An 11,024-nucleotide genomic window follows, 5' to 3' on the forward strand; every position below is an offset into this window, starting at 1 on the left:
ACTATTGACAAGCATATAGCTTAACAGGTGGGAGAAAAAGATGTATACAGTATAAGAACTAACCTTGGCCCCAGAGTTCAGCATGTCCTGGGCATCGATTGATATGTTTTCCAGGGAGAATGGAGAACTTGGATTAGTTGAGATGAATGCATTGAGTAATGTCAGTGAAGGGAGATCAGTCCTGTTCAAGAAAGATCACAGCTTATACAATATTCATTCTCACCTCTACTGTTGTTTATCACACAATTCCTTTTACATAAGGACACTTCCTAGTGACTTATTTCCCTACAGTGCATAATTCCTTGTCATGGTTCTAGTTTTATTTATTGTTAACTTTCTATCTCCTCCCACACACATACTTTAAAGCAGTGATGTTAAATGTAAATTGGAATCAAATATATTTTGTCATATTTGTATATATTGATCATTTTGAATAGGATATTTCATTGAATATATTAGTATATTAAACCAACATGAGCAGCTTTTGTGGGTTGTCAAAACTTACATCAAAAAATTGTTTTTGCAGCTATCATCGCTATAAGATGCCTTTTAAAAATAACACCTTGACTTAAGGAAACACTTCTTGTTTAACTTTGTAAGGTAAGAGGTTCAAGGGAACGCACCTGAGCTTTGCCCCATCTTTCTCTGCTTCAGTATTTGCATTTTACGCCAGACAAGCCCATTAGAAACCATTCACATGCAGTACATCAAGTTCTTATTCATAATGAATTCCACTTTGGTGCTTCTCTTTGTAATTGGAATTAACATTACCATACCAAGTGGGAAATGCTAAATTGTTACCAGCATCCCTGGTGTCTTGTCTCATGATACTTCCAATGACTCCATCATAACAACCTAAAATATCACAATTTATGCTCAGATGCATGAAATGCTCTGTGGGTGTCCTGTGAAGTTTATATTATTTTTTTTTAATTTCTTTCCTTTCTATTGAGTTTTTTGGGGGGTGACACTGGTTAACAAAATTATACAGCTTTTCAGATGCACAACTTAGAACACATCATTTGTCCACTGTATTGTGTGTTGAGGTCTATATACCTTATGCTGGCAGAATTTAGTTTAAGCAATACCTGATTCAAGGATAGGGTAAGTATCAGTAGATAAAAAAGATAAGTTTTGCAATAAGCAGGAACTTAATGTTTTTAGTACTTGGAGACATTGAGAATGAGCAGCACACTGAATACCTGTAGTTCGTATTACGTACTTTGTTTTCATTTGTGGCATTTGTGGCTGGCCATTATGTCATTAGCCTTCTTCCTCTTCTGATTTAATCTCCTCTGTCCCATGTTCTCTGGTAGAGATTGTTTCAATCTGCTCAATTTCTAGGTGGAATCTCTCAGCTCATTTTTTGAAAGCCTACATTTTCATTTTTGTGCTTACACCCTATTTATTTATTAGGTCACACTGAGTTTTTTTAATTTACTTTTTCAAGCTAAATTAGAAATAGTGGAGTTTAAAAGATCAAAACATCCTTGGTATAAGGGTCCCCGAACAAGATAGGAATGCACTCTATATCAGACAAGGAACAGTTACAAAGGAACTTGGTTACAATTTTGAAAATGTGATGTCAGTATTAATCAAATTTTCTCGAGCCTGTTGTTTCATTTTCAATATAGTGTAAGACCTGGGTTTGAAACCCTACTCTGCCATTTACTTAACTGAATGCGCTGGGGCCAGTTGTGTACTGTACTTTTCACCATTCTTGTTTTTCTCTCTGTAAAGTAAGGATAATTGAATCTACCCCACTTGTCTCGCAGCAAGTATGTGAGGCTCAAAAGCAGTTTTTAAACACCATGCCCAGTTGGGAAAAACAGGGAGGGACTCACAGAATTTTTGCATCATCAACTCATCACAATAAAAGTGACCACTAATTTTATTGAAACTTGGCCTGACCAGGCAGTGGTGCAGTGGATAGAGCATTGGCCTGGGATACAAAGGATCCAGGTTTGAAACCTTGAGGTCGCCGCCATGAGTGTGGGCTCACCAGCTTGAGCACGTGGTCACTGGCTTGAGGATGGGATCATAGACATGACCTTATGGTCACTGGTTTGAAGCCCAGGGTTGCTGGCTTGAGCAAGGGGTCACTTGCTCTGCTAGAGCCCCCCCCCCCCCCGCCAGTCAAGGCACATATGAGAAAGCAATCAATGAACAACTAAGGTGCCACAATGAAGAATTCATGCTTCTCATCTCTCTCGCTTCTTGTCTGTCCTTGTCTGTTCTTCTCTCTGTCTCTCTCTCAAAAAAAAATTGTTGTTGTCTCTCTTTACTCAATCCCCAGATAACCTGTGCAAATGGGCAGCCTGGGAGTGTTAGCAGGGGTTCAGCAGTGTGCTACCTTACCAACTTTCCAGGGTTGATTGTCCAATTTTCAGGAATTTTGTAAGTCAGTTGTCAATTATGGCCAATGTGAAAAATTAACTTATTTACAAACTTACAGTTACATAAAATATTTTCACAAAGATAATAAATGCTGAAAATGTTACTTCTTAGTTATTAAATGCTGAAAACATCATTTTATTATTCTCTATGCTTTATAAAGTTATTTCTGTTTTGCATATTGGAGGTGCTCTATACTGGTGTGATACATCGTGTCTCTTCCCAACTCTGCATGCTATTTTGGTGGTTTGAAATCAACCATGACAAAGTATTGACACTCTAGAAATTGGCGAACACTACAAATCAGACTTGATTTATTTGGTTGATTGTCCCTACTTAAGACAGTGATGGAATCAATTTTAATAATGAAGATTAAACTGAAAAGTGTGCTAGTTTATGAATAACAAAAAATTGAGGAAGTGTTTTTCCAATACTTGAAAACTATTATCTGATCAGCAATGAAGTCACTTATGTCACTGAAAAATGAGTGTGGTCCACCATATATCTTGGTTGTTTCACTTTCGTCTTCCTTGAAAATACAAAGATGCTGCTCCCCCCACCCCCAACAGTTGTAAACATTTATCAACACAGGTGTGGACATAATCTAATTAAATATTCAGAGAGATCATTTCACTTGTCATGTGGAGCCAGGGTGGAGGGGCTAAGAGAGGCAGCAAAGAGAGCAGTGAGAAGGCAGGGGCACTGCTTCTGGGGAAGGTGCAAATTTGCGCTGGGGCGGAGCCGGTGGACGTGGGAAGCTCTGGTGGGACGGGAAGCATTTTGGAGACTGAAGGAAGGCAAACTGGTCATTTGGCAGCTCTCTGGAAGAGATGGACTTTTTAGAAACTGTCTATGCCCACGGAAGACCAGCTTGGTGAATCCTGAAAGGCTCAGTGGTTGAAGGCAAGTGAGTGCACAGAAAGCCGAACCTGAGAAACAGAGTAAGGCGCAGCATGTTGAAGGAGGTGAAGTAACCCTGGCAGTATTAGAGTACATATCTTTGAAACGCATGGAGTAAGTCGGGCTTCACTGCCTTGCAGTGGGAGTGGGGAGAGGGAAACTCCAAACACCAGTAACATGTCATAACTGGAACTTACACAGGCAGAAGTTTTACTCATCTAGAAATTTGATTGAGATTTTTGCCTACATCAGGGGATTATTTATTCATCCCGATGCCTTGATCCTAACCCAATCTACGTAGATGTGTTTTTCTAGCATTTGCCCATTTTAATTTTGAAACTCTATCGCAATCAATCACCCTGTGCGACACAGATAGTGCTGCCTCTTTTTGTACTTTTCATGACCTTGGTCACAGTTTTTGCTTGCTATAAGGAAGGACCCCATCATAAGCCATCCTACTGTGTTGCCTACTAGTTATAAGATAGCTCCTGGCTACCCTGCTTCCTCCCGTACAACCTATAACCTATACTCCACATTGCAGGTTGTATGCTTTGGTTTTAACATTTTGCAAGAGAAGTTACTAACTTTCATAGAATTTAAAAAACAGTAAATGTTTTGTAAAAGAAAGAATAACCAGCCTGACCTGTGGTGGCGCAGTGGATAAAGCGTCGACCTGGAAATGCTGAGGTCACCAGTTCAAAACCCTGGGCTTGCCTGGTCAAGGCACATATGGGAGTTGATGCTTCCAGCTCCTCCCCACCTTCTCTCTGTCTCTCTCTCCTCTCTCTCTCCCTCTCTGTCTTTCTCCTCTCTAAAATGAATAAAAAATAAATAAAATAACCACTCACCCACACCTTCAACTCCAGTGACCAGAGAAAGGACAGATTATCGACTATATTGCTACCAATGACTGACACCTTTGGGATTCAGTTTGGATGAATCAGTTTGTTTCACTAGAGTCTTCTGACAATTAGCTATTTTATTGATGGTTTCAATTAATTAGGGAATCTTTATTAATAGTAGGGGCTTTCCCAACTAATTTTCTCTCCCGTTCATTTATTCCTTCAGCAAAATTCTTTCAGTAAAATAGCAACTATAACATGTTAGGCCCCACTGTAAGGCTGTGGGAATATAAAATGGTTAAGGCATACCAGTAATCTCTAACTCTGGAAAAAATGGAGGCAGATACAGTGACAAGCCATTATCAGCCCAGACATATGCATCAAGATGCCATCAACTGTTTAAGGAGAAGTAGGTGTGGGCATGGAGATGGTGGTCAGGGAGAGTTTCTCAGAGGTAAGCATGGCTGGCTTGAATTATAAAGAGTTTCTTCCAGGTTATTTGGTTATTTCTCATGGAAATAACATCTATAAAGACAGCTTGTCATTAGTATTCTATCAGAACATTTTTTGGAGCATTTAAAAGAAACCCAACTGTTAAAGCAAAGTGAAGATTATTGATTTACTTAAAAGTCCAGAGGAAGTTTCGTGCGAGTCTGGATCCAGGGGCTCAAATGATGTCAAAAGGGCTTGGATTTGGCCCTCTCCAGTTAGCCCAGTTGGCTAAGAGCGTCTTCCTGAAATGACAAGGTTACAGGTTTGATCTCTGGTCAGGTCGCACGTGAGAAGCAACCAAAGAATGCATGGCTGAGTGGAACAACAAATGAATGCTCCCCACCCCCTTTTCTCTTTCTGTCTTTCTATAAAGCAATAAAAAAGCCCTGGCTGGATAGCTTTGTTGGAGCGTCCTCCCAGAGCACGGAGGTTGCCAGTTCAATTCCCTGGTCAGGACACATACAGGAGATGCTTGATGTTCTTGTCTATCCCTGTCTCCCTCTCAAAGAAAGAAAAAGAAAAGAAAAAGGATGGTGGTGGTGGTGGTGGGGTCTTAGATTCTATTGCTTAGCTTAACTTTCCTCTGTTCTGGCTGTATTCCTGGCAAGGCTATCTCCACGTGGTGGCCTGCAGCACCTGCATTTAAAGCATCCTACCAGCTTAGTAACTGTTTTTCCCAGTAATTTCATTGGCTGTCCCTGGGAGGGGCTTCACTGGCTTAGCTGCATCCCTAAAGCAATTACTATGAGCACGGGCTACAAGTGATGTGTACTCCGATGGGCAATGCCTACATCAAATGCCCACCACTGACATCTAAGCATGGGATATAAATCAGAGAGAGGGAGGGAGGGAAAAAAGGAAGGGAGAGAGAAAAAAAAAAGAGGGAGGGGGGAGGGAGAGGGAAATGTTCCCCCCAGATAACTGGACTTTTATATTAAAGTAGGAGAAAGGGGATCCTGGACATGCAGAAAACAACAGCCGCCCACGACAATAGCTGTTTATCAAAATACTCACAAGAACATAAACATCATATTTATATTTTACATTTTAAGGAAATTAGTCATGCCCTAAAATGTTTGTCAGCAGGGGAAAGAACCCTGAAAATTCAGTGTATAATTGTGACAGGTCCTACTAATTTCCCTTCCTGATTTGAATAGAAAAAAGAATGTGGATTTGTACTTTAAAATGTTCAAATAGTAGAGAAAATGAATTGACGATTGCTTGGCAGAAACAGGACTTCTACTTAATTGGGCTCTTTTTAGGTGATGTAGTGATGTTTATGACGTCTAAGCTGGTTTTATAGTCTTTCACAGAAGAAACTTGTCTCACCGACTGTGATTCCAACAGACATAATGGGAGAGATGGCTGCTGCGAGGCTCTGTCTTCGTATTTTGCTCCTTCTGTCTTGACAAGCTGAATGTCATGCAAATGTCTCCAGCCTGGGCACTGGGCAGGCAGGAAGCCAGAACCAGTAATAGAAGCAGGAGGCACTCCATGAATACTTGCTGATTAATTTTAGCTCCATAGGCCTGATGGGTTTTCCATCCCTATAATTACCATCAGCAAATAGTTATTGAATGATGGCCAGCGTATTTTTGTTCCTCTTTCCTTGCTCCTGATGTTCATATTCTATTTTACTTCTCAGTGATTTCATCACATGTGCTTCTATTCATCAGATCAGTCTCTAAGTGCTCAATTTTATTCTACCTATGAGATATATATCTATACCTACATAGCTATCATCTATCTGCCTGCCTATCTATCTATCTATCTATCTATCTATCTTTATTTTATTATGAATAGTTCAAATCCTGTCTGGAATTAGTGAGGGTATAAATTGGGGGAGAAAAGAAAGAACTAAGTTATTGATTAGCCATTCCTTTAGCATATTCCACAAATGTTTTACAAGTTAATCATTTTTTAGTATTATTAGAAATAATGCTTAATAAATCTATGAGTCCTGATTGGGTCACTCTATAGAGCAAATGGAGAGCAGTGAGGAGTGAGGGTATGAGTTACAAATATGATAAATGGGGAGATATTTTACAGAAAGAAAATTGGAGGCTCCCAAGACAAATGGTTGTCTTTGTGTGAATGGCCTTGGAAGAACAAAACGTAACTTTAGATATTACTTCTGGCTTAAAATTTTTTTTTAAAAATAATACATGCTTTAAAAAGTACATACTTACTTTAAAAAAAAATCCAAACCTAAGAAGCTAGAAATATGTAAAGTAAAAAGTAAAAACTCTCACCCCCATAGAATCCCATTTCGCAGATGCCACTATCTTTAAGATCGGTGCACACACTTCCAGACCCTTTTTGTCTGTGCATGTGTGTGTGCATGCATACACATACATACAGTTTTTTAAAAATGAGATTTTGCTCTGCATAGTTTTCAACTTTATTCTTTACAGGTTTGGGGCTTCTTTTCATGTCAACATTTTTAGATAATAGTACGTTTTCTATTGTTTGGCTATATTATAATTGATTTAACCTTCCTTTTGTTGATGAATATGTAAGATGTTTCCAGTTTTCCATTATTGTGAGGCATGCTGCAGTGAATACCCTTGCATATCTTCGCGTTGTGAAAGCATTTCTATAGCACAGAAATTCTCAGGCCAGTGGAATTCATTACAATCGTCAGGCATTCACATGAGCTACATGAATGGGCTTATTTAAAAAAAATAAAAGGTTGCCATTGCCAACTCATTTTCTACTTTCCTCTTCCTTTAGGCATTTTAGAAAAATTCAATTAGAGCAGGAGTCATGGATGGCCATGCAGAACTGGCTACTATCTGAAGATCCCTTGTGTCTTGCTTAGGGACCCAGTTTTGCTGAATCCATCTTTGTGTGAACTGTATTATAAATTCAAGAGGACTGGTTTACACATGAACTGGGAGGCATCACCTGCAAGGGATTATTTAGGGACACAACAGTGCTTTTGATGAACAACCTTCCTCCTATGATGTTCTTGATCGTGAACATATGGTGGGTAGATATTGTTTCTTGCCTGCCATGCATCCATCCACTCTCCACATATGGTACTAGGACATCAATTTCATTTGGAAAACTGACCTTTCCTGAACATTCTGTCCATGTCTTTATGGTGGGATTAACCCTGTCATAAAATCTATGGATGGGTCAGGCCTGGCCTGGTAGGGTCTTTGTTCAGACATGGGCACATGACACTTCATGCTAGACCTTCTGGGACTATTCAGAAACTTGCCCTTCTTCAATAGTAATAGAAAAGCTGGTAAGATGTAGGTTTGGAGCAGTGATATATACTGTCATTGAAAGCCTCCATCAAAATGAGGTTGACACAAAACAAGAAAAAGCAAAGAGATGTGGAGATAGTTTCTCAATTATATAATTTGAATGTCTAGAATAGATCCCGAGGCTAAGGCTAACCCTAGACTGGACTGTTACTCGTTCTGATAAATAAATTTCTGTTTGTCTGTTTCCACCAGTTGGAGTTAGGTCTTTAACAGTTGCATCTGAAAGGGCCCTGACCTAAGAAAGAAAGGCCTCAAACATGGGGTGCAGCTCCTTCTGGAAGAGAGAGGCAGGCTAGGGTTACCAGCCATCTAGGGTGACCTCAAAAGAGAAGGAGAAGCCAGAGAAAGAAACCAGTTGAATGCCTAAAAATAAACTTTACCTGCTTTACGAGTTTGGCTAGAGTTTCTTGTTAATGATTAACTAGGTGAGATGGTCAAACTCCTGTATTTAAAATACACCAACATAAATGCAAATGTCAACCTTTGGTGAATTCACTCATTCTAGCTACAGCTGTCTCAGGTTTTCATTTTTATCAATATAGGATTTCATCTTTATTTATTTAGGCTGTGTTTTAAAACAAACAAACGAAAAACCTGGTAATCCAACCAAAGAAATGTCTTACCTGGTTTCTCTTTAGGGCAGCCTAAGTTATTATTCTGCTTCCCATATCGATTCTGCCTTCTATTTTATTGCTTTGTTTACAGTAGATTTGATAACATATTAACTTAAATACAGTACCTGTAAATATGGTCTAGTGAAGTACTGTATATGTGAACATATTTTAGTATCTTATTATGTTATTGGTGCTTTTGAAATCCAAACCTGATAGCTGAAGGGAAAACTCCACTAATCTGAAGAAAATCAATCCCTTAATTGCATTAAATTCACAATTCTTATATAAACATTGCTACTGTTTTACACATATATACTTTCTACTCCTCTGTCATCTATAGCAGTGGACTAGGCGTGGTGGTGGATAGGGATATCATTAGTTGGATTCAGTAAACATTTATTTAGTTATTAATAGCTCCAGCTGAAGTCTGAAATAGTCTTGAGACTCTACCTCCTGGTAGACATATGTCTTTAGACAAATTACATAACCTTGCTGAATCTTAGTTTCTTTCTTTTTTTAAAAAATAAAGGTAATAATAGTATTTGCTTCATAAGGTTCTCACACAGATTAAGTAAATTAGCTTATGGAAAGCATTAAGCACAGTCTCTGCCAATTTGTTAAGTGCTGTTATGTTTCATGATGACTTATCACTAAGCCCTGTGCAAGCGACTGGCAGTGTGAAGAAACCAACAAATCATTATCATCCCTGCAGAAAGTGAGATGGGCACGTAGGCATACCTGAGTCAGGAAGGACTTTCTCTCTCTCTCTCTCTCTCTCTCTCTCTCTCGCTCCCCCCCCTCTCTCTCTCACACACACACACACACACACACACACTACACCAGCTTTCTTCAAACTAAACCACTGTCCCCCTTCTACTATTGATTGTAAAGCAAGGCTCACTGAGCACCTGCTGGGTTTCTGTAAAAGAAATTCAGCCACTCGCTGGAAATGTTCACTATGTGATTTATTAGGTTCCTCACAGCTTTGGGGGTCCTATAATTCCATGAACCACACAAGTTACATAGTGCTGTGCGATGTGATCCTTATGAAACCCAAGAGGACCATAGATTTGCCACATCCGGCTGAACATGCTCAAATAAGGACATTTAAAAGCATAGAAGTTGATCACATGCTCTTCTCACCAGCAAAATTCTACAGCCAAAAGAAATAAAAGCCCAGAGAAACAGAATGACTTGTCTGAAGTCTTGCTGATTTGCCAAGGAACCAAAATGAACACACAAGCTCTCCTAACACACTGGACACAGTGATATATAATCTTCGATGTCAATATTTACCTTCTGTGAATTTATTGCTGGCCCTGTGTCAACCCACAGATTCATTTGTTTACTTATATCAGTGCCACCAAAAATCCCTTTCACTGCACCATCAAAGTCTGTATAATAGAGTGGACAAAGCATTGAACGAGGAGACAGGAGACTGGGTTTCGTTTTGAATTTATGACCCTCTCCTGCCCTACTCCACCCTCCAACTGCATGATCTGGGTAACTTTCTTTTTTTCTTGCCGACATTCTTTTTCTGCTCAGGTCTCTGGACGTTCACTCCCCATCTCTTTTAACACACACAGAAGTACAATAGTTATGTTTCTCTTGTTCTCTCTCACTGCAAAGCTTTTACCAGACAGTTCACATTTATTGGGCTCCTACTGTATGCCCATATGTGAGGCACTGGAGCTAGAGATAAATGAAGTGGACTCCTATCCTCAAGGTTCTCCCAGTGAAAAGGAGACAGAGACACAAACAGATGATGTGATGCAGAAAATGCAATAAAAAAGAGGTTCACAGGGTGGGTCAGAGGGTGAACACAGGAATCTAGGAAGGCTCTGGAGGACGCAGGTCAAAACTTCAAGGATGAGTAAGAGTTGGTGGTAGGCAGATCGATGCTACAGTCTGAGGTTTGAGTTATGATCATGCTGAAAGGAAGAATAGTGTTAGCAGAACTGGCTTGGACAAGGGCAGAGTTGGAAAGAACGCAGTCTCTGATGCTTCTAGCTGTGTGATCTTGACCTAGTTACTCAGTTTTCCTGTCTATTAAATTCACGTCATGGTTGGCTTCCCTCTTAGGGCTGTTGTGAGGAATCAGTGAGATTATGTATGCTAATCTTAGTGCTGTGCTCAACCCTAATAATGGTTGTAATATTTTTAATAGTAATAATAATAATAGTAGAAGTACCAATTGACTATCACTAACAACCCTTGTTATTGTCTCCTCTTCTTCTTACAAGGACACAGCATATTCATATTTTACTATTAAATATTTCCTGTTTATAAATACTTTCAATAACATCCAAGTATGTAAAGCACTCTGGTAAATCCGTGAACATTTCACACAATACTTTGAAGAGATCACTGATGTGCCATTAACTATAATGGTCTCCCCTAGTTGAGTAGTTCATAACTGGGGGTGATTTTTTTTTGCCCCAGGGGACATTTGGCAATGCCTGGAGATGTGGAAGGGGGTGGTCTCTTTAGCATCTAGTGGGTAGACA

Source organism: Saccopteryx leptura, chromosome 6 (assembly GCF_036850995.1).
Source record: "Saccopteryx leptura isolate mSacLep1 chromosome 6, mSacLep1_pri_phased_curated, whole genome shotgun sequence".
Classification (NCBI taxonomy): Eukaryota; Metazoa; Chordata; class Mammalia; order Chiroptera; family Emballonuridae; genus Saccopteryx; species Saccopteryx leptura.